This window comes from Lepus europaeus, chromosome 7 (genome assembly GCF_033115175.1).
Source record: "Lepus europaeus isolate LE1 chromosome 7, mLepTim1.pri, whole genome shotgun sequence".
Taxonomy (NCBI): Eukaryota; Metazoa; Chordata; class Mammalia; order Lagomorpha; family Leporidae; genus Lepus; species Lepus europaeus.
Window position 1 is genome coordinate 41,149,287 of NC_084833.1, and position 22,983 is coordinate 41,172,269.

Consider the following 22,983-nt stretch of genomic DNA (forward strand, 5'->3'; position numbering starts at 1 on the left):
CCTTAAGAAGATATCAAACGAGAATCCTTCTGGAATAGGACCAAAGTAGCACAGAATACTGACGTGGCTCCATCTGAAAAAAGTTAAAGGGCAAGCTTCAGAAGCATCAAACTAATTCCATTCAATCTAACTGCACTCCATAAAGTAACCTAAAATGTAAAAGATTTAAAAATTGTTAACAATTAACACTTGACACAAAATAGAAAAAAAACTTAAAATTGAAATAATAGAGGTAGAAGACAAAGAGATAAAAACTGTGGTGTGCATGTGAGAGACAGCAAGAAAGTGAGTGAGACAAACAAAGAGACTGAGTGTGTATGTGTGTGTGTGTGTGTATGTTACTTCTGCTCAAGAACATTGGAAAAAATTATGAGCGATTGTTTTAAATTTGTCTCAGGTTGTTTAAAAATTTATTACTAGGTATATATGAGGCATCAAAAAATACAAAATCATAATATTTTAATTATATAATCACCTACTTATTAAAATATTTCATAAGTATCTTTATAAAAGACTGATATCTTTATTAATGCTTTATTTTTTTAATTTTCATATACTTGTAAGTGTCAATATCAGAGAGAGAAAGAGAGAGAGAGAGAGAGAGAGAGAGGCCAGTGCTGTGGTGTAGTGGGTAAAGTTGCCGCCCACAGTACCGGCATCCCATAAGGGCACTGATTTAAATCCTGGATGTTCCACTTTCGATCCAGCTCTAGCTGTGGCCTGGGAAAGCAGTTGAAGATGGCCTAACTCCTTGGGCCTATGCATCCAAGTGGGAGACCTGGAAGAATCTCCTGGATTCTGGCTTCAGATAGGCGCAGTTCGAGCCATGGTAGCCATTTGGGGAGTGAAACAGTGGATGGAAGACTCTCTCTCTCTCTCTCTCTGCCTCTCCTTCTCTCTCTTTGTAGCTCTGACTTTCAAATAGTAAAAATCTCTAAAAAAGAGAAAGAGAGAGAGAGAGAGATTGAGAGAGAGCGAGCTTTCATCTGCTGATTAAGTCCCCAAAAGCCCACAACCTTCAAGCATGGCCAATCCAAAGCCAAGAACCTGAAATCATTGGGTCTCCCATTTGAGTGGCAGGGACCCAAGCAATTTAGCCATCACTTTCTGTCCCCCAGGATATGATAATAGGAAGACAGACTAGAAACAGAATAGCAGGAAATCAAACTGGCACCCAGATATGTCATGCCTGTGTCCAAAGCAGAAGTTTAATCCATTGCACCACAATGGTAGCCCAAAGGCTTTTGGTACTTTGTTACTAACACTATAGTTAACAATTACTCTCTCATTACATGTAAGTGTTTTAGGCAGGCAGCTTATCAAATAAGTTTGTTAGAGCTTTATTGGGGGAGACATGGAACAGAAGTGAAGGCACTGACTGGGAATGTCTTGGCATTCACTTGGCATTGGAAGATCAACTTTTTCTACTTCAACTTTAAATTGAACACAATTAAAATGGTCAAAAATCTCACAAGTATGTGGCCATTTTTAGTTCCTACATAAATTTATATGAATTTCATATTTACCAATAACATGGTATTTCCACCATTAAAGCCAATATCAACTTTAAAATAATTGTAAATATAGAACTTCCTATGGCCTCTAACAAGAAACTGAATTTATCATTTGAAAGAAAATGCATTGCCATAAATATTAAAATATTTCCAAGATGACACTTAAGTCTGAAACTTCATACTCTCAATTATTTACATTGTTTTGCAAAAATATAAACAAATCAATTTTCATCTTTATATTTAGTCACCTAAACTTTGTGATTTCTGACCAATGTGAATGGAAGTCACGTCTTAAACTCAATTGCCATGCACTTTATAAGTAGTACTTAGCAAATTGCACTTCACAACTATGTTAATTATTTTTCTACTCAGTGGACTAACCATAAAATGTCAAGAGCCTCTTGAAGTCCTCAGTTTAAAGAATTCTGCTTAAGCAATCTCTTTGGACACTCATTCAATGTTAGCAATCAGATAAAAGCCATATATGAGTAGAACCTGTTTCACATTTTGTATAAAATCTTTAAGAGTTGAAGATATGTGCTTTTCTAACAGTATTTTTACCCAGAAAATATTCCTGAAAACACATCCTTTAAAATGTATTATTCGCAAAAAATAGTTATATTTATAAGCATTGTGAACATTTCCTAAAACTCTCTGTGTCACTTGCTTTTAGAACTGTGTAGACATTCTAACAGGGCTGTTCTTTGGTAAAACTCTGGGCAAATGGAGAGCACATTAACAATCTGGTTAGGTATTTGTTCTATGTAGTCAACATTCAGACAAGAATGCATTTTATAATAAAATTAATAAAATTAAATTCAAGAATATAGTAGAGAAGCTGCTATGATTTGAACATTTCATTCATTTCTTTCTGAACTTCTTTAACACACGATATGCATAAAGGAAATAATAAACTTATGTACATGTGTCTTTAATAATTAATTTTGTTTGAGATGTGAGAGAATTCTCCCATCTGCTGGTTCACTGCTCAAACACCTGAAAGAGGTAGAGCTTGGCCAGGCTGAAATGGGAGCCAAGAACCCAATTTAGGTCTCCCATATGGAGGAACCCCAGTACTTAAACCATTATCTGCTTTCTTTCAAGGTATGCATTAGCAGGATGCTAGAATCAGGGCTTGATCCCGGTATACCAACATGGGATACAGAAGACATAAGCAGCGTCTTAGTTGTTATGCCAAATGCCTCCCAATACACTGATTTATTAAAAAAAAAGCCTAAACTATACTAGATACTTAAGGTAAGGAAATAATTCTCATCTCATTACTTTCAATTAATATTTAATATAGTAATTTTTCCTCTACACACTTTTAAAATGTGATGAAAGATGTTAGTAAGCTAATTAAAGACTTTTAAATACAGATGAAGAATTTTAAAATAACATCATAAATCAAAATATTAACTATGATATTTTCACAATAATGTTATACTGATTTAATTTTATTCTATTTATTACATCTATAGTCATAAAAAGAATAGTACTTTTTAAAAAATTTATTTGTTTGAGAGGCATAGTTACAGACAGAGAGAGGGAGAGACAGAAAGGTCTTCCATCCGTTGGCTCACTCCCCAAATGGCCACAAAGGCCAGAGCTGAGCTTACCTGAAGCCAGGGTCCAGGAACTTCTGGTTCTCCCACAGGGGTGCAAGGGCCCAAGCACTTGTGCCATCTTCCACTGCATTCCTAGGCCGTAAGCGCAGAGCTGGATCAGAAGAAGAACAGCCCCGGGAAAATGAACTGCTGCCTATATAGGAGGCCAGAACTGCAAGCGGAGGCTTAGCCTACTAAGACCCATCACTGGCCCAAGAATAGTACATTTAAATCAAATGTTGGCCGGTGCCACAACTCACTTGGCTAATCCTCCACCTGCGGCGCCGGCACACCAGGTTCTAGTCCCGGTAGGGGCACCTGATTCTGTCCCGGTTGCTCCTCTTCCAGTCCAGCTCTCTGCTGTGGCCTGGGAGTGCAGTAGAGGATGGCCCAGGTCCTTAGGCCCTGCACCCGCATGGGAGACCAGGAGGAAGCACCTGGCTCCTGGCTTCGGATCAGTGCAGTGCACAGGCCGCAGCGCAGCGTACCACTTGGTGGGGGGGGGGGTGAACCAATGGAAAGAAGACCTTTCTCTCTGTCTCTCTCTCTCATTGTCTAACTCTGCCTGTAAAAAAAAAAATCAAATGTTAACTTAAGATGTAACTAAGTTCATAATTTAAGCACAATAATGGGAGGAGGTGAACTATAAGTAAAATGAGTGATTGATTTCTGTGCTTAAAGTATATATTCATTATGCAGATTTACTTAAGGTATTGTTTTCATTTAAATAAGATTAAATTGCTATTGACCTACTCAAGGAGAAAATAATAAAAGTAGCCACAAAAGAACAAAATAATGCACCTGGCATGCAATGCAATTTATACTTATTTATATGTAACATTTATTCATTCAACACATATTCACTGAACTTTGTTCTTTAGTTTTTAAAAAGAGTTATTTATTTATTGAAAAGCAGAGTTACAGAGAAGCAGAGGCACCGGCAAGAGAGAGTGGGGGGGGGGGGTTCTTCCGTCTGGTGTTACACTCCCCAAATGGCTATAACGTCCATAGCTGGGCTGATGCAAAGCCAGGAGGCTGGAGCTTCTTCTGGGTTTCCCACATGGGTGCAGGGCTTTGAGTACTTGGGCCATCTTCTGCTGTTTTCCCAGGTGTTAGCAGGGAGCTGGATCAAAAGTGGAGCAGTTGAGACTCAAACCGCTGTCCATGTGGGATGCCAGCAATGCAGGTGGTGGCTTTATCCACTATGTCACAGCAGCAGCCCCAACATTATTCTTTATTAGGCATCATCTCTCTTGTTCGAATTAAAAATTAATACTCAGATTTCTTATATTAAAGATTTCAAAGTGATTGAGAAAACAGCCCCCAAAACTAACATGATTGAGTTCTATAGGAAAAAAAAAATCTTTGAGCCCAAAATGGAGCTCAAATTAATGAAGAATACAATCTATTCACAACTTCCCTTTCTGCATATCCTCCATAAGTCCACTTCATAGAGATCAAGCTCTATTGTTGACCATTTCACAAAGAAGCAAGTGTTTTGCTTTGACTGTTTCCTCTGAATGAAATGTTTCATTTTCTTCCTACAAATCCAGTTCCTCCCTTCTTTCAGGTTCATTAAGTCCCATCTTCAATGCGCCTATTCCACGGAATATGTGGGTTTTACCACCTTCCAACTCTGTGCTCCTCCATGGTTGTCTCCAATTGCAATAATATGTACTTTAGAAAACTGACAACTCATTTCATCTGCACTCATGTCCACTTTTTCTTGCTTTACACAGTGTAGTTGAAGTTGTATTTAAAACACAGAGACATGCTATTTATTCATATCCTTGCACCTATTTGGTCACCATGAAAATGTACCACTTTGATCTTTTCCTGTGGGGTACATCCAGGCCAAGACTGCTTTCTCAAGTCTGCTAACCACCACTGTATCTGGCATGGATACTAATAGAGGCCCTTTCCTGAAAGATGAAGAAATGTTCTCTCAGGATGCTTAAGTTTGAAAAATACCTGCTGCCCTTACCCAAACATTCGCACAATTGAACAGAAAGCTGAGATTCTTTCAATCCAATCCTCATCCCTCCTGTTCTTCGCAGTTGCTTGCACTGCAGTGTGCTGGGGAGGAATTTTCTTCCATCTCAGCCTTCTCCCTTTTATTCCTAACAGGGCCTTTTTATTGATCGTTTTCTTTCATGAATAATTCTATCTCGCTGTCTGCTTATCAGAGGACTCACAGTAAAAACTCACAGTAAAATCCCAAAAAATTGCAGTGAAGGGTGGCACAGAAAGCTAAGCTATAAGATAGGGCTTGGGAACTGACTCACTCACTATCTCTCATGGCCCAAGGGATAAGATGACAGACCCATTGCTGTCACTGCTGGTGACACTCCTTCTAGGCTTGATGAAGCAGACTTTGCAAACAAAGTTAAAAGAGTTGGTTGGTTACTGCCTAGTAGTACTGCAGAGATATTGGGGTCTTCAACAAAATCTGGTAGCTTGAAAGACTTTTTTTTTATTTTTGACAGGCAGAGTGGACATTGAGAGAGAGAGAGAGAGAGAGAGAGAGAGAAAGGTCTTCCTTTGCCTTTGGTTCACCCTCCAATGGCCGCCGCGGCTGGCGCGCTGTGGCCGGCGCACCGCGCTGATCCGAAGCCAGGAGCCAAGTGCTTCTCCTGGTCTCCCATAGGGTGCAGGGCCCAAGCACTTGGGCCATCCTCCACTGCACTCTCTGGCCACAGCAGTGAGCTGGCCTGGAAGAGGGGCAACCGGGACAGAATCCGGCGCCCCGACCATGACTACAACCTGGTGTGCCAGTGCCGCTAAGCAGAGGATTAGCCTATTGAGCCATGGCACCGGCCGAAAGATTTATTTTTAAGTAGTTATTTCAAGCTGAGCCAGATCAAAGCCAGGATTCCACAACTCTATCTTGGCTTCTGACATGGGTGACCCAGTTACTTGGTCTCTAACCTGCAGCCTTCTGAGAAGCACATTAGCAAGGAAGCTAGATCAGATCAGGCCCTCCAATATGGAATATGGGTGTCCTATGTGACATTTTAACCATTGAGAAAATGCCTGAAAGAGATCTTTATTTCCTGTAGTGGTAAAGAAGGAACATGTGAGCAGCAGACTGAAGACCTAATAGAGTCACAGAGCTCTAGAAATGCATAAATGTGGGACTGGCGTTGTGTTAGAGAGGGCAAAGCTGATGCCTGAGATGTAGGCATCCCACATGGGCCCCAGTTCATATCCTGGCTGCCCTACTTCTAATACACCTCCCTCTAATAGTCTTAGAAAAGCAGTGGAAGGATGACCCAAGTGCTTGTGCCCCTACTATCCATGTGAGAAACCAAGAAGTAGCTCGTGGCTCCTGGCTCCAACCTTCAGCCTGGCCCAGTTTCAGCCATTGTGGCCTTTTGGAGAATGAACCAGAGAATGGAAGACCTCTCTCTCTCTATCTTTCCCTCTCTCTCCATGTAACTCTGACTTTCAAACAATTAACTAAATATTAAAAAAAAAAGAAATGTGCAAAGGCAGACCTTTTATTACAAGTTCTAGATCCTGTTTAGGAAAATCAGGAACCTTGAAATGTGGATGGGTATGCTGGGGTACAATGATGAGTATTCAAGCAGTTCCCCTTGAAATCCTCAGAACTGGGAGAAGCTGGCCACCATTTTCTAATAGAAGCTGGTACTGTCATTCTTCTGGGAGATGCTGCAGAGGTCTCTGTATTACACAGTGATAGGAGTCTCCCTACAACCAGGCTGATAACCTGGGTTAATTTCTACCACAACCTGGAAAGTGACATGCCAGGTTTAATAATAGGATGAAGTCCATCATAGAAAGGAGGTGAATGAATTAGTTTGCATGCCTAGAGATGGCCAGAAGTAGCCAGAATTGGTCAACTTTTTGTGAATTTCTCAGGAACCAGAAATAACACAGCCTGTAAAACCCCTCACAATGGAGCAAAACTGATTCCTGTGTGGCTCTTAGAAGCCTGGAGAACTGGTTACTGAGTGATGTAATGTCTGAATGGCCCTGGCAGGCTCTAGAGAAAGAAGTAAACAGCTATACCGGCCATGCTGGAATGAGTGTATTGTACAAGAACATATGGCTACTACAAGACAACTATATTTGATGGAAGAATGTAAATAATATACCCTTACTGAGACCAGCAGGAATATATTTACAAAAGAGGAAAGAGCATCACAAAAGTCTAGCAGCAAATTTGCAGGATAAGCCAGAACTGACAGCAGGTGAGGTTACACAGAACTAGGATTGTTAATGTTGAATGAGATTGTAAGACCCCGTTTAATAGAGATCAAATGGCAATGCTTGAAAGCCAGAAGGCTGAAAGCCTTGATTAACAGCAATGTTCATGAAGAAGCCAACAGGGCTTGATCTACAGGGAATTGTGGAAATGATCCCTAGAGCACATCCTCCCTAGGGATAAAATGAATGAGCAGCCAATAAAGATCCTACTTAACTCTAAAACCAGTAAAAAAGAAGAATGATAAAAATGAGGCCTTGAGGTTGATAGCCTGGCTACAAAATTATGGTCCTTTCCTAAAGTTCAGATCTAAAATTCATTGGCTAATAAGTATGAGTAATGTTTGTAGCTCAAAACCAACTGCAGTGGTGGATACTATTTGTTTCACCATCTGTTCTCCTTTTTCTGTTTCCCTCCTCTGAAAAGAAGCTAGTAGGAACCATCTCTCTAGGCAGTTTTCACTAATCTTCATGGAGAAGACCACCTATGTGGTTTAAAGCATGAGAGATGGGAGTTGTTAAAAATGCATGGTCAGACCTACTATAACTTACATTATTAAGTAATAAAGCCAGTAGATTCTCATGTGAATTCCAGAATGACATTTGCCCCAAGATCTTCCTTCTCATGGCGTGTTTGTCAAAGTCTGAGCATATTGGAAACACTGATTCTGGACCATTGCTGCAAGATATGTATGTTCTTCTGGTAGAAAACTCTGACTCGACGAGATTCCAGGATGCAGAGTAGTGACAGGGCGGCCTGCTGGGCAAAAAATATTTTAAAAAGAAAAAAAAAGTGGAGAAAGTGCATTCTAGGAAAAGTCACAGTGGAGATTCTGCAGAAGCAAGAGAGACTGTGGATAAATGTGGAAGGTGCAGCCATGCAGCAAAGCACATGGACCCCAGCAACCTTGAGCCAGAGTAGGTTCCAGCTTTGGAGAGCGTGGTTAGGTCAGATTGTAGGGACCTGTGCCACCATTGATACAACTGGACAACCACAAAGTCTTTGAGTCTGGCCCAGATTCCTGAGTGGAACATGGCCCCAGCTCACCCAGAGAAAAAGAAAAGGGGCACATCTCTTCCTTACCCCCAAGAGCTCCCAGCACCCAGCTGAGAGAGGGCAGGTGCCATTTCGGACATAAGTATGTAGCAACTGCTGCAGCTTTTGTGTGCACACCCAGCAACTAGTTGGGACAGTCTGGATCTTGTCAGCAGAAGCAACTGTAGCAGCTCTGCAGCACCCACGCAGCAACTGGTAGAGAGAAGGAGCTATTCTAACATAAGTACCTCCTGCAGAGAATTTTGTATGCACCCAGCACTGTTGTGAAATGAGTAGAGCTGTGGCCAATGGATATTGTGCACACATGTGGTCCAGGGATTATACCAGAGGGGGAAAAACCCTCATTCCTCAATGACCTTGAGTATGCATGGCAGGATTGACAGGGGGCTGGGAACCCACAAGACTATGAGGTACCCCAACCTTTCAACAAATCATAGTCTGGGGTTCAAATCACCTAGGTAGAGCACCCACAGGCAGTGGGCTCAGCCTCTTTGTGGCTGGGACAGGCTTGCCTGGTGGAGTGGATCATCTTGCACCCATGACTGTGGAAGCCCTCAGTGCTGAGACTGTGGGAACATTGTGACTGCATGACAGGATGCATGGTATATCTGGGTCTCTGGGCAAGCACTGTGAGCGGCTACATGTGCTCAGAGCTCTCTGATTGCCTGGATGGGTAACTGCAGTGGGATCCATACTCACATTGAAGACTGCACAGATCCTTTTGGCAGTCTATGTGGAAGCACAGGCTATTACACTCAATGAGGGTTAACACTCATGCATCAATCACTTTGGAAGAGAGGAAGTGAGGGTATGAAAAGCCAACAGAGTTGACCATACCCCTTCTGTTAACAAGGGCTCTACCACGTGCAACTTGGGTGTCATCCTTAATATTCACCCCACCCTGGAGCACTGAAAAGAGCTTCCTGGTCACATCCAGCACACATCCTTGGATATTCATTGAAAAAGCAGATATTCCACGAAGACACAGAGGTATAGGTAAAAGATAAAAGCCACCAGAGGAAAAAATCATTAAATATCACAACAAATCCCCCAAAATAAACACAAAACTCAAGCAACAATGTTAGGGAGGACAACATGACCCATCAAAGAAACATACAATTCCAGTATTAGAATGTGAGGATGGGGGCTGGCACCTGCTGGCATCCCATGTGGGTGCTGCTTTGATTCTTGGCTATTCCACCCTTGATCCAGCTCTCTGCTGTGGCCTGGGAAGGCAGTGGAAGATGGCTTGGGTCCTTGGGACCCTGCACTCTCTTGGGAAATACGGAAGAAGCTTCTGGATTCTGGTTTCAGATTGATGCAGCTCTGGCTATTGCAGCCAATTGGAGAGTGAACCAGTGGATGAAGGGTCTCTCTCTCTCTCTCTCTCTCTCTCTCTCTCTCTGCCACTATTTCCCTTTCTTTGTAACTATGACTTTCAAATAGATGGATAAATTTCAAAAAAAAAAGAATATGAGGATGAAGAGATTCATGTAATGCCCAAAATGTAATTCAAAAGATTATTTATCACAGGATTTCTCAGAAGCAATCAGAAATAAATCCACTAATTGAAGAAATCCATACATGACATGAATGAAAATTTTCCCAATGAAATTGTGATTTTAAAGAGAAATCAAGGGGCTGGTGCTGTTGGATAGCAGGTAGGGCCACTGCCTGCAGTGCCAGCATCCCATATGTGCACTGATTCAAGTCCCGGCTACTCCGCTTCTGATCCAGCTGTCTGCTACAGCCTGGGAAAGCAGTAGTAGATGGCCCATGTCCTTGGGCGCTTTCACCCACATGGGAGACCCGGAAATAAGAAGCTCCTGGCTCCTGGCTTACTTTTCTTTTAAAGCAAGAAACAGCATGCAAGTATCAGAAAGCACTAGCAGGCATCAATTAATCCAAGGAAAAGCTTCTTAGTTCCAAAAGCACTTGGGAAAAAAACAAACAAACAAAAAAAACCCAAAAAAACAAAACACTGGTAGGGAAGGGATAAGGAAAGGGGGGAATTTGTAATAACTGGAATCCCATGAGTGTGTATACCAAGTCTCATGAGGTTATTTTGTATATTTATCCTTTACTCAGTCACTTTCTCCTCAAATACTAGAGTTTTTCGCTGGCGCCACGGCTCAATAGGCTAATCCTCCGCCTTGCGGCACCGGCACACTGGGTTCTAGTCCAGGTCGGGGCACCGATTCTGTCCCGGTTGCCCCTCTTCCAGGCCAGCTCTCTGCGGTGGAGGATGTGCAGTGGAGGATGGCCCAAGTGCTTGGGCCCTGCACCCCATGGGAGACCAGGGTAAGTACCTGGCTCCTGCCTTCGGCTCAGCGCGGTGCAGCGCACCAGCCGTGGCAGCCATTGAAGGGTGAACCAACGGCAAAGGAAGACCTTTCTCTCTGTCTCTCTCTCTCACTGTCCACTCTGCCTGTCAAAAAAAAAAAAAAGAATTTTTCTTTGAATTTTTTTCTCAAATTATAAAAAAGTATGAAATATAAGCAAGCTCTTGCATTGTATTTTTAGAAGTATACAATTCAAACATTATAGAGCTATCTACATACTGATAAATCTCATCAAATCTTGGATAATTCAATAATATACAAAATATCAGGGCACAGAAAGAATTAAAATCCACTTCATTTGTTACACCTAATATTTAAGTATTCAATCTAAAGAAAGCACTTAATCATATTGGCTCTCTTCCATGTACGCATGTTAATATACTTATTAAAATATTCTTTTATAATCATGTTTGGTCTTCATTATTTCAAGTCAAGTTTAAAACTCAAAATCAGCCATCCAGATAAAACAGATAATTAGAAATATTATCTCTTCTCCACCTGCCTGACCCTAAGAACTATGAAATCAATTTTATGAAATGACTCTAAACACTGGATTGTGATGACAAATGCTAGGTCCAATTTCTTCATAATCCTTTTTGGTGTGGCACACTTGGTAGGATTCTGGTGAGAAAGTTAGCATCAATCCTCCAAACCAAACTGCACATCGTCTTATGTGGTGTGTAATGACTTGTTCATTGATAGGTTTTGGCTTCAATCTACTGCCACTCAATTCTTCACTTATTTTCAGCCTGGCATCAACAGTTCTTTTCAAATCTCTTTGCAAATAACATCCAAAGTCCCTTAACATGGTTGAACCTCCAGAGAGGACAATATTCTTGTAATGAGGATGTCTAACATCAATAGGGAAATTCTGAATTACTTTGTCTATAACTTCTGAGATAGGTTGTGTGTGGATTAACAAACTCTGGATTAAAAAAAAAAAAACAACTTCAGGTCCAAGGAATCTCTCATAACCAACATTAATGGAAAATTCTTTCTTAGCGATAGTATTGATTCCAATATACTGCTTAACCCACTTTGAGCCATCTGTGTCATAATTGTTAAATTCCTTTATTAAATCTGGGAATATCTATAGCACTACTTCTACCTTATTAGTTTCAAGGGATTATTCTGAAGGGATTCCTACTTCTCAGTCTCTCAGCATTTGCTGAATCGAGTATGCTATATCCCATCCTGTAATTAGAATGTGTTTAATACAGCCACCAATCACATACCCTTCAGCCACAGGAATGACATTAGTGACACCGTCTCTACTGTCTTGTTACCATACCAGTCAATGTCTGTTCTACTTGTCTTGAGGTCCAAGAGCAACTAAGTCAAGAACAGCCTGCACAGTAATGTACGTGCCTGGAACATTGAAAGACTAAAACATTATTTCAGCAGTATATCCCTTGTTTTCTGGAGTATTCAGTTGAGGTTCAGTCAAAAGAAAATAATGATCTTCAGGTTCTGCCCTTAAACATTTAAAGATCACTTGTTCCATAAACCTTTCCATCAAATCCCAATCTTCAACTATACCATGGTGAATTGGCTACTTTGTTGCATATATAGGTTTTTATATTGCTTTATCAGCAATGAAGAAGTCTAGGTCATCAACACTTTTCATCACCCTCCATTGAGCCTGATCATTCACTTTTGCTGACATCTTAACAGCATTACAGGAAGAGATGATGAACTATTTTTTTTTTTTTACAGGCAGAGTGAACAGTGAGAGAGAGAGAAAGAGACAGAGAGAAAGGTCTTCCTTTTTGCCGTTGGTTCACCCTCCTATGGCCACTGCGGCCAGCGCATCGTGCTGATCCGAAGCCAGGAGCCAATTGCTTCTCCTGGTCTCCCATGCGGGTGCAAGGCCCAAGCACTTGGGCCATCCTCCACTGTACTCCCTGGCCACAGCAGAGAGCTGGCCTGGAAGAGGGGCAACCGGAACAGAATCCGGCACCCTGACCGGGACTGGAACCCTGTGTGCTGGCGCTGCAAGGCAGAGGATTAGCCTATTGAGCTACGGCGCCAGCCTAAACTGTGGTTCTGTATTTCCAGCATATCCTAGTTTTAATCACCCCATGCCACAGTCCACCACACAGGCCGCCAGCTGTTCTGCCCTCTTCTTCCTTGCCTGCTGCTGCTACTGCTGGTTGGGGTCAGGGTTTGGTGGCAGGAGATGCACACTGTCTGACCATCCACAGCTAGGCTGCCCTCTCAATGGAGGGTTGGGGAGAAGCTGGTAAGTCGGAAGCAATAGCAAGAAAGCAGCAGGCTCTGTCAGCGATTACTACTTCCTCAACCCAGGCAGCCATGCAGTCCCAGCTACGCCTCCTCCCCCTCTCTCTTCCCTCCTCCTCACTCCTGTCCCAATCCCACAACATCAATAGCATTTGTATATACAGACAATGCCATGGCTGAGATGGCTGGGAAAGAATTTCTAAGATCAGTCCCATTCACAATAGCTACAAAAACAATTGAACACCTTGGAGTAAAGTTAACCAAGGATGTCAAAGATCTCTATGATGAAAATTACAAAACATTAAAGAAAGAAATAGAGAAAAAATGGAAGAATATTCCATGTTCATGCGTTGGAAGAATCAATATCATCAAAATGTCTATACTTCCAAAAGCAATTTACAGATGCAATGTGATTCCAATGAAATACCAAGCACATTCATCTCAGATGTAGACAAAAATGCTAAAATTCATACGGAGATACAAGAGACCCCAAATAGCTAAAGCAATCTTAAACAACAAAAACAAAACCAGGGGATCACAGTGCCAGATCTCAAAATATACTACAGGATGGTTATAATCAAAATACCCTGGTATTGGCAAAAAAACAGAGTGTAGAAAAATGGAACAGAATAGAAACTCCAGAAATCAATCTAAACATCTATAACCAACTTATCTTTGATAAAGATAAATGTTACTGGGGAAACTGGATCTCTGCATGCAGAAGTATCAAACAAGATGCTTACCTTATACCTTACACAAAAATCTACCCAAAATTGATCAAAGACCTAAACATAAAATCTGATACCATTAAATTACTAGAGAACATTGGAGAGACCCCACAAGATATTGGCATAGTCAAAGAGTTTTTGGAAAAAACTCTAGAAGCACAAGCAATCAAAACCAAAATTGATAAACGGGATTATACTAAACTGAGAAGCTTTTACACTGCAAAAGACTCAGCAAAGTGAAGAAGCATCTGACAGAATGAGAGAAAATGTTCGTCAACTATGTGACTTATAAAGGATTAATATCCAGAATCTATAAAAATCTCATAAAACTCAACAACAACAAAACAAACCATCCATCTAAGAAATAGACAAAGGACTTGAACAGGCATTTTTCTTTTTTTTTCTTTTTTCTTTTTTTTTTTTTTATTTTATTTTATTTTTTTGACAGGCGGAGTAGACAGTGAGAGAGAGAGACAGAGAGAAAGGTCTTCCTTTTGCCGTTGGTTCACCCTCCAATGGCCGCCGCAGTAGCGCGCTGCGGCCGGCGCACCGCGCTGATCCGATGGCAGGAGCCAGGTGCTTATCCTGGTCTCCCATGGGGTGCAGAGCCCAAGCACTTGGGCCATCCTCCACTGCACTCCCTGGCCACAGCAGAGAGCTGGCCTGGAAGAGGGGCAACCGGGACAGGATCGGTGCCCCGACCGGGACTAGAACCCGGTGTGCCGGCGCCGCAAGGCGGAGGATTAGCCTGTTGAGCCACGGCGCCGGCCATGAACAGGCATTTTTCAAAACAGGAAGTTCAAATGTCCAACAGGCCTTTGAGAAAATGCTCAGGATCACTAGCCATCAAGGAAATGCAAATCAAAACCACAATGAGGTTTCACCTTACCCCAGTTAGAATGGCTTTAATACAGAAATCAATAAACAACAAATGCTGGTGAGGATGTAGGGAAAAAGTTATCCTAATCCACTCTTGGTGGGAATATAAATTGGTGCAACCATTGTGAAAGATAGTAGCGGATACCTCAGAAATCTGAATATAGACCTACCATATGACTAATCTATCCCATTCCTGGAAATTTACTGAAAAGTTTAGAAATCAGTGTATGAAAGAGTTAGCTATACCCCCATGTTTATAGTAGCTCAATTCACAATAGCTAAAATATAGAATCAACCCAGATGTCCATCGCCTGAATACTAAATAAAGAAATTATGGTGTATATACACAATTTGAGATGTAATGATTTTGAACTGTCCTTGTCTCCACTGTTGAGGAACAATATTTTTTTAATTCTGTTAGTTGAACTCTTTACTTAATGTACTATTAATCTATAAGTATAAAGTTTCCTGAAAATAGTTCTTTGTAAAAAATAAGAATGTAAATTGGGGAGGGAGGAGGAAGAACAGTGGAATGTGAGCATGAGGGAGGGTAGGATGGTAAGAATTACTATTTTCCTAAATTTGTGTATATGAAATTCATGACGTTTGTATTCGTTAAATAAAATTTAAGAAAAGAAAGCTCCAATTCAAGAATTCTTTTGTCCTAGTCAAATTTTCTTATAACACTGCAGCAGGGTAAGTCACCTCATATTGCGTTTTCTGCTTCAGTCTTCCTCAAATCCTCCTATTTATCTTTCTTTCCTTTCTCTGGTTATGGAGTTAAATAGGTCCTTTGGTGGATGCTCATTTATTTTGTACCTAAGGAGGACACACTCCCATGTCATACTTGTACAATGGTCTGAAGGTCTTTGCTGCCTTTTTGTTTTCTCACTTTATCCCTCAAAGGAGTTTTCCCCCAATGAAATTCTTGCACATATTTCTCTGTTAGCTCCTCCTTAACAAGGCATGTGACCTAACATTACATAATATATAAAATTACCTTGGAATAGGAATTGTGCCTTAAATGTCTTTAAATTGAACTGCATCACTTGCACAAAGATTAAGAATTGTATGCAACCAAAAAGCAATATGTATAATATATAACTATTTTTTTAAAAAATCTGTGTAATTACTGTAATTTGAGTAAATATTTCTGATAAAGATCTGAATGTTGTGATGTTACACAAAAGCTAGCAATCCCAAAATGTAAAAGATAAAGAAAAAAATTAGATAGCCAATGAGATCTAATATTTAAACTCCTACAAATAGATGGATAAATTAATGAATAATTACCCGAGGCATGTAATTCAAAACTATGTAATTAACATTTCTTATAATGAGGAAACTTTTTTTCAGAAAAATTGAGTTTCTAGAGTACAAGACATTGTACATTTGGTTATTCTGATGTAGTTCAACAGGATGTCAGCATCACAATTGAACATCTGAAAATACTACCTGTGGCACTGTGAATTTATTAATGTTTCTTTTACCTCAAGGATTTTGAAAATTAGGAAAAGAAAATCAATTATTAGTGAAATGACATGACAGCAGTTCTTTATAGCAGAGCTTTCATGCTGTAAAAATTGTCTTGGCACAGCTAGAGGTTACTGTCAGGGGAAGGTGAAAAATTGCCTCTGGAAATTAACAAGTACTTATTAACTTTGGTAACCCTAGTATGCAAAATTGTAGAGACACAGATATCAATTAAGAGTGCAGCAAACTTAATTGCGTTATTTTGATGCAATATTGCATATTAATAAAATTTCCGTTTTTGCTCTCTGTCTGTTATTTAGGCAGGTATTTGAGAGATTTTGTTTACTTTATGCTTAAGTGTGTCTCTGTGTATGTGTGATAAGTAAGCCATTAGTGTTGAATATTACTCTAATAATATGAAATTTTATTATAAATATATTAGACTTTGCTGATGCCATATAATGGAATATCTATTTCAAAATAGGCTATTCCTAAACAGCATATGTTATTGGAAGAGCTTTATCTGACTGAATTGATAATAAAAGTACCATTCATTGAGAATTGAACAAGCTTTTTTTTTTTCTAGAATAAATTAGGTATAATGATTTGCATCCGCTTAAAGTGCACAATATAATTTCAGATTGTCGTACACACCTGTGAAACTGTTACCACTATAAAATACATTGCTATTGCATTAACTATAAAAAATCCCTATTTTTATATTACTTCATTTTTTAGAGATTTATTTACTTATTTGAAAGGCAAAGTTACAGAAGGAGAAAGAGAGAGACAGAGAGGGATATCTTCCATTTGCTGGTTCATTCCCCAAATGGCCACAATGGCCGGAGCGGAGCCCATCCAAAGCTAAGAGCCAAAAGCTTTTTCTGGGTCTCCTATGTGGGTTCAGGGGCCCAGGCACTTGGGCCATCTTCCACTATTTTCCCAGACCATTATCAGGGAGTTGCATCAGAAGTGGAACAGTCAGGCCTAGAACTGGCAGCTATATGGGATGTTGGTGCTGCGGATTACGGCTTAACTTGTTACGCCACCAGTGCCAGCCTCTATAATATTTCTTAAATGTCACTTATTTCTTATATTAATTTTAATCTAGTTGCTCCCATTGAGTAGCCATAGGCCATCACTAATCTATAATTTATCAGCAACAATAATTTTCAATTCAAATATGTTTTTGTAAGTGGAAGCACACACTATGTATTCTGTTAAGTCTGACTTCTTTCACATTGAATCATGATTGTGAACTTATTTATATTGTTGTGGTTCCTGTATTTTGTTCTATTTTTTAAAATTGTTGAGCAGTATTTAATTATATGAACATACAAAGATAAACTTATTCATTCATCTTTTGGTAAAGTTTGGGTTATTTCCAGACTGGAACAATTGTAAGTAAAACTGTGAATAATATTGGTATATTTTTATTTGAATAATGTCCTTATTTTACTTGGTGAACAACTAAAACTGGAAAGACTGGAGCATAGGGCATAAATTTTCTAAAATTTTAAGATGCTAAGATCATTATCTTTTGCAGCCCTTAACGAATGATGAAGTTGGTATATAAAAGTTTCAACTCCTTCTAGTTAGAGTAGGATGACCCCAACACTTGCATTATGTTTTAACTTTAAAAGTCTCTACTGTGACTGCATTTTGGTTGGCTCTAGTAGTATTTGTTTGACAATTTCTCTGTATTGTCTTTCCTTCATTCTCCATGTTATGTATTAGGGTTTAAGTAAGATAACAGAGCCACTGGGACTGACATGAAATAAGAAATGCATTATAAAAATTACAGTTTTCAAGTTTTTAAGAGCTGAGAATATCTGATTTATTATGTACATACTATGTTCTTCATAGGCCTTCTAACTTTTACTCTATGTAACACTGTGCTTTAGATTTATAGTTTTAGATGCGATATAATCTTATATATTTCAACCTGAATCAAATGGTAAGAAGACAAACAATGAAAGTAGGAAAGAAACTGTTCCACATTCTCCTTGCCAAGAAACACTGCACTGAAATATCTCCAAGGAGAGGTACTCATCTGAACATTTATCATTCATAACTCTTCCAAACTATTATTTAAAATATTTATACAAATTCATGTTTCAGAAAAAATATTGTCTTACAGAAGAATATTGAAACTCTTTAGCTAACTACATCAAAATATGAGGAAAAACAAACATAGCAACTATATTTTAACTTTTTGCCTTTGAGAAATATTTTAATTGCTTGGCATTGACACTTCTGTTGGCAGGTTTCAAAAGATGTCACATAAAGCTCCACAAATTTTGGCAGTACTTTCCTTTCTCCCTCCCCATGCTATGCAAATGACCACTGCAATCTGTCTCGGAGACCAGTTCCAGAAAAGAGACTGTAATTAGAATGGATCATTGACCTGCTCTAAGAGACTTCGAGGGTGAACTCATTTTGCCTTATTTCTATCCCAACCTTAGTAGCCACAAAAAATTCAGTGCTTACAGTTTACGCTTCATTCGTCTCTGGAAAGCTCTTTTTCCTATCATTTTCCTTGATAACCAAAACTTTTCCTCTGTGACCTCTGTAACTAATAATATGACTATAGTAAAATTATCTATATCTTAATGTTTGAATCTTCCTTTAAGTTTCTCATTCAAAAAAGTCTGGTTGTCCTATGAGAAGACTCCCTCACAGAATAGGACCCAGTACAAAGAAAATGCCATCTTTGTTTTTATTTGAATTTGCACATCAATTTTATTCTTTTCTCCTTAATATCTTCCTTTGAAAGGTCATTCCATCATAAAATATCATCTGACAACTCACTTTGTTGCTGGGTACTGTCATTTCAACAAAATGGCATATTAAATAAAATAATCGAGATACAGAAAGACAAACACCACATGTGATCTCTCATATGTGGCAACTAAAACCAAAACAAAACTAAACCAAACAACAACAACAAAAACACACCAAAGGGGGGGCGGGGCACAATCTGAACACATAATGGTGATTGCTAGAAGCTACAAGGGATGATGGGAGAGAGTTTTGATGAAGGGTACCAAACCAGAGTTAGATCAAGGGACTAAAGTCTTAATGTTACACAGCATAGTAAGGCGGCTACAGTTCACAGCAAACAAGTGTGCGTGTGTGTATGTATGTGTGTGTGTGTGTTTGACAAATAGAAGACAAACCTCCAATCATAAAGTAACATAAAGAAGGGAAAATATTGAAAACCCTTTTTTATTAGTATCTATTATATACATATACTGAAAGAGCACAGTGTGGATTATAATTATGTACAAATGTTATAAATAAATAATTTTGGAATTATCATCTCTAGAAACTGACTCCCTACATTGTTCCCAACTCCAATTTCATGTTTTCCAAACTCTACTAATTCACCACATGGAAAATAAACAGGCAAATAACAAAATCTCAAAGGGTTGTTTGTAATCAATGTTAATATCTTAACAGTCACAAAATGCTGTCAATTCTTCTTAATATATCTTGTAAATCCAGCCCTCTCTATTTCTAATACCTTTACCATATTTCAACAACTTACTATTGACTAGCTATTTGTGGACAACTATAGGTTGTTGATTTGTTGTATAATTCAGTTTGAGGTGTCTGTGAGAGAGCTAAGTGGTGATATGTGACTAACAGCTGGACATATGGCTCTTCAGCTTAATGGACAATTAACTGCTCCCTTTCAACAAGTACCACAATCATTCCTGCTTTTCTATGGTAGTATTAGCAATACATTTCCAGGAAACATATTTGTGAGGTATCAGTATGTGAATGACAATGGAAGTCATGAGAGGGGATGAGAGTGTCTGGGAAAATGTAGCTAAACCACAGAAAACCTGGATTTCTTATTCAAGATACTTAAAATATAAAATTTCAATTTAAATAATAATAACAATAAAGCCACAAAGGATTTATAATATGTGATTCAATTAAACTCTAAGAACTAAGATCAATGGAGTATCGAATTAAGGTGTTGTGTAATTTAGAATATAAGAAGGGTGAACTGCAACCATGGAGGAAGCCAGGCCTCCAAAAAGACTCATGAATTTGGCCTGCTATGGCAGTAAACAAAGCAGTTGCTGACTTTAGAAAGTTGCATGTTATTTTTTGGACGTGTGTTTGTATCTTTCTTGTTTGATTTATGCCCCTAGGAATAATTCCTCAGGTTTATTACACTTTTTTTTTTTAAGATTATCTTGCCAAGCACCTTCCAAATAGATGCTTAATAAATACTTAATGACCTAAATTGATTTCTCAGCATGCTTATCAAAGAACTTCAGCTTTCAGAAACTCACTTTAAGAAAACAGAAAGATCTTCCTGTTAGAGAACTTGATAGAACTATGACTTTCGAGGTTTTCATATTCAAAGGTAAGATTCACCATGAATAACAGGTTTCAAAGAATTAACAAGATATATTTCAATAAAGAGACATTGACTATTATTTAAAATAGCATTTTACAAATATTTTAAATTTTACATTATGTTAACCAAAATAAACAACTTTATTTTTGTACCAAGAAAATTTAGATTAACATCATATATTTAGTGTTGAATCTTTTCTATGGCTGATTGGCACCTTTCAATGATATGCATTGTCATCCTGTACATATTGCAGACATAAAGCTTTGTCCTATCAATAGTCCTAAATTTGGAAAATTCTGGAAGGGTCAACAAATTAGTGGGGGTGAAATAATCACACCTCCAGGCACTTGACTGTTGCTTAGCTCAGCTGTTTGCTTTTAAAGAGCCCAACAATTTTTCCACTTTTTTATCTTCTCCTCCCAATATTTACTTGGTGATCTCCTGGTAGCTTTTAGCTAAAAAAAAAAAAAAAAAAATGGTTCTGTTTCTATATTTCAAGTGTCTACCTGAGGAGAGTCTTGTTAATCCCATGAAAACAATTTCATAAACAGGAGAAATAGTAAATGTGAAGATCAAAAGACCAGAGATTTCTTGGTAAAGTCAAAATAAAACAAGGATAGTGGAAATGGAGGGATTGAAAACAGACTGGTAAATCCCATGAGAAAACTACTACAGAAGCAGAGTGTGAGTTGTAGGTCACTGTAAAAACACTGGAGTAAATTTTATCAATCATGAGATGAGAAACTATCAGAAGATAGATAGGAAAATTAATAATTTTACATCATGGAAAATAATCTCATCGATTATTGTTTGAATAGTAGGTTTGGATAGGTGGATGATGGGAAACACAGAGACTAATAGAAAATCATAGGAGTAATTCAGGCAATACAAGATGTGGTTTGGGTTACAGTGGACTTAGGAAGGTATTGAAATTTCCTAAAGGATTTGTTGACAAATTTGATGTGGAAAATGGAGTGAAAAGGGGAAAGGGATGACGCCAAGAATTTGGGCTTGAACACTGATGGTCTTGATCAGAGAGTAATTTTAATGTAGTAGAATGGATTCAAGAATGCATGAATGATAGCACAGGAAACAGAGACGATGAATATGGATAACTACTCCAGGGAGTTTTGTTAGAAAGAATTGCAGAGACAGGATATATAACAGGAAAGAGTCTGGATGAAAGGTAGAGATTTGGGCCGGCGCCGTGGCTCAACAGGCTAATCCTCCGCCTTGCGGCGCCGGCACACCGGGTTCTAGTCCCGGTCGGGGCACCGATCCTGTCCCGGTTGCCCCTCTTCCAGGCCAGCTCTCTGCTGTGGCCAGGGAGTGCAGTGGAGGATGGCCCAAGTGTTTGGGCTCTGCACCCCATGGGAGACCAGGAGAAGCACCTGGCTCCTGCCATCGGATCAGCGCGGTGCGCCGGCCGCAGCGCGCTACCGCGGCGGCCATTAGAGGGTGAACCAAAGGCAAAGGAAGACCTTTCTCTCTGTCTTTCTCTCTCTCTCACTGTCCACTCTGCCTGCAAAAAAAAAAAAAAAAGGTAGAGATTTGTTGAGCAGATTCCTGGTCTGAGGGCAGATGCTTTCCTACCTCACTTTTCAGAGTGAAAGCCTTCAGTTCATCATTGGTTGGGATATCCTGTTTGGGAGCTTTATATTTCATTCCAAGAACTCCGGAGATCTAAGAGGAGATCCTACTGTGTTGAGGAACGCCATTGTGGTTTCCTAAACAGGTGTAGATTTTAGAGAGCGTGGCAGATGAACTATGCCCCAACTGAAACCTAATACTAAGAGTCATATATCTCCAATTATTCAGTTAATATTTGTTCACAGTTTCTTCTCATCTTTCCTAGAGTTCATGAGGTCTTTCTGAAAAGACAATTCAACTAAAGGTTAGTGGTCCCAAACTGTGACTAGCAGGATTTTCTCTATTTTCTTGTTCATACAATGTGGTGTTAGTCAACTTAAGAATTCCAGAACAACCTGTGTTCTTTATCTGTGAGCTTGGTCTGCTGATGTAAGTATGTTTGGGTATATACTCATACGCCAAAAATTTATTTTTGCACATTCATTTATATGGATAACTTGCCTTATGAACATGATCTTGTCTGATGTGAGTATGAAGACCAATGATCCCATGAATGTATCCAAAGGATAAGAAGAGTTTTATTACACATGTGAATGTTTTTTGGGGGGTGGAGGGAGAGAACAAACAAGCACACAAGCCAGAACTGAATGCCTTCATTAATGGAGAGAGGAATTGCCTTTGGTTTGTTTTGAAATTTGATATATGGTTGAGGTGATGGTTCCCAGGTGAAAGGGCTGGGATTTACATAGTGGAAGCATTCTTCTGTGCCAAAGAAGGGAGTGCCTAGTTTTTCATACCATCTTGTCCAGATTTGAGCCAAGGGGAAAAGCAGACAAACAGATCTTGAATTAGTTACTTCTCAATAATCACAAGGAGTTAGATTTTATTATAGCCATCCCTCAAAATTTGACAAAAATCTATATTAATTTCCTAAAATGTAGACTCAT

The 22,983-nt window shown here is 39.3% G+C and overlaps 1 pseudogene; it reads right to left on the bottom strand.

The window, feature by feature from the left end:
- Window positions 1-11,276: 11,276 nt before the first annotated feature.
- On the bottom strand, window positions 11,277-12,428 carry LOC133764391 (actin-related protein 3-like; annotated as a pseudogene).
- Between the last annotated feature and the right edge of the window lie 10,555 nt (window positions 12,429-22,983).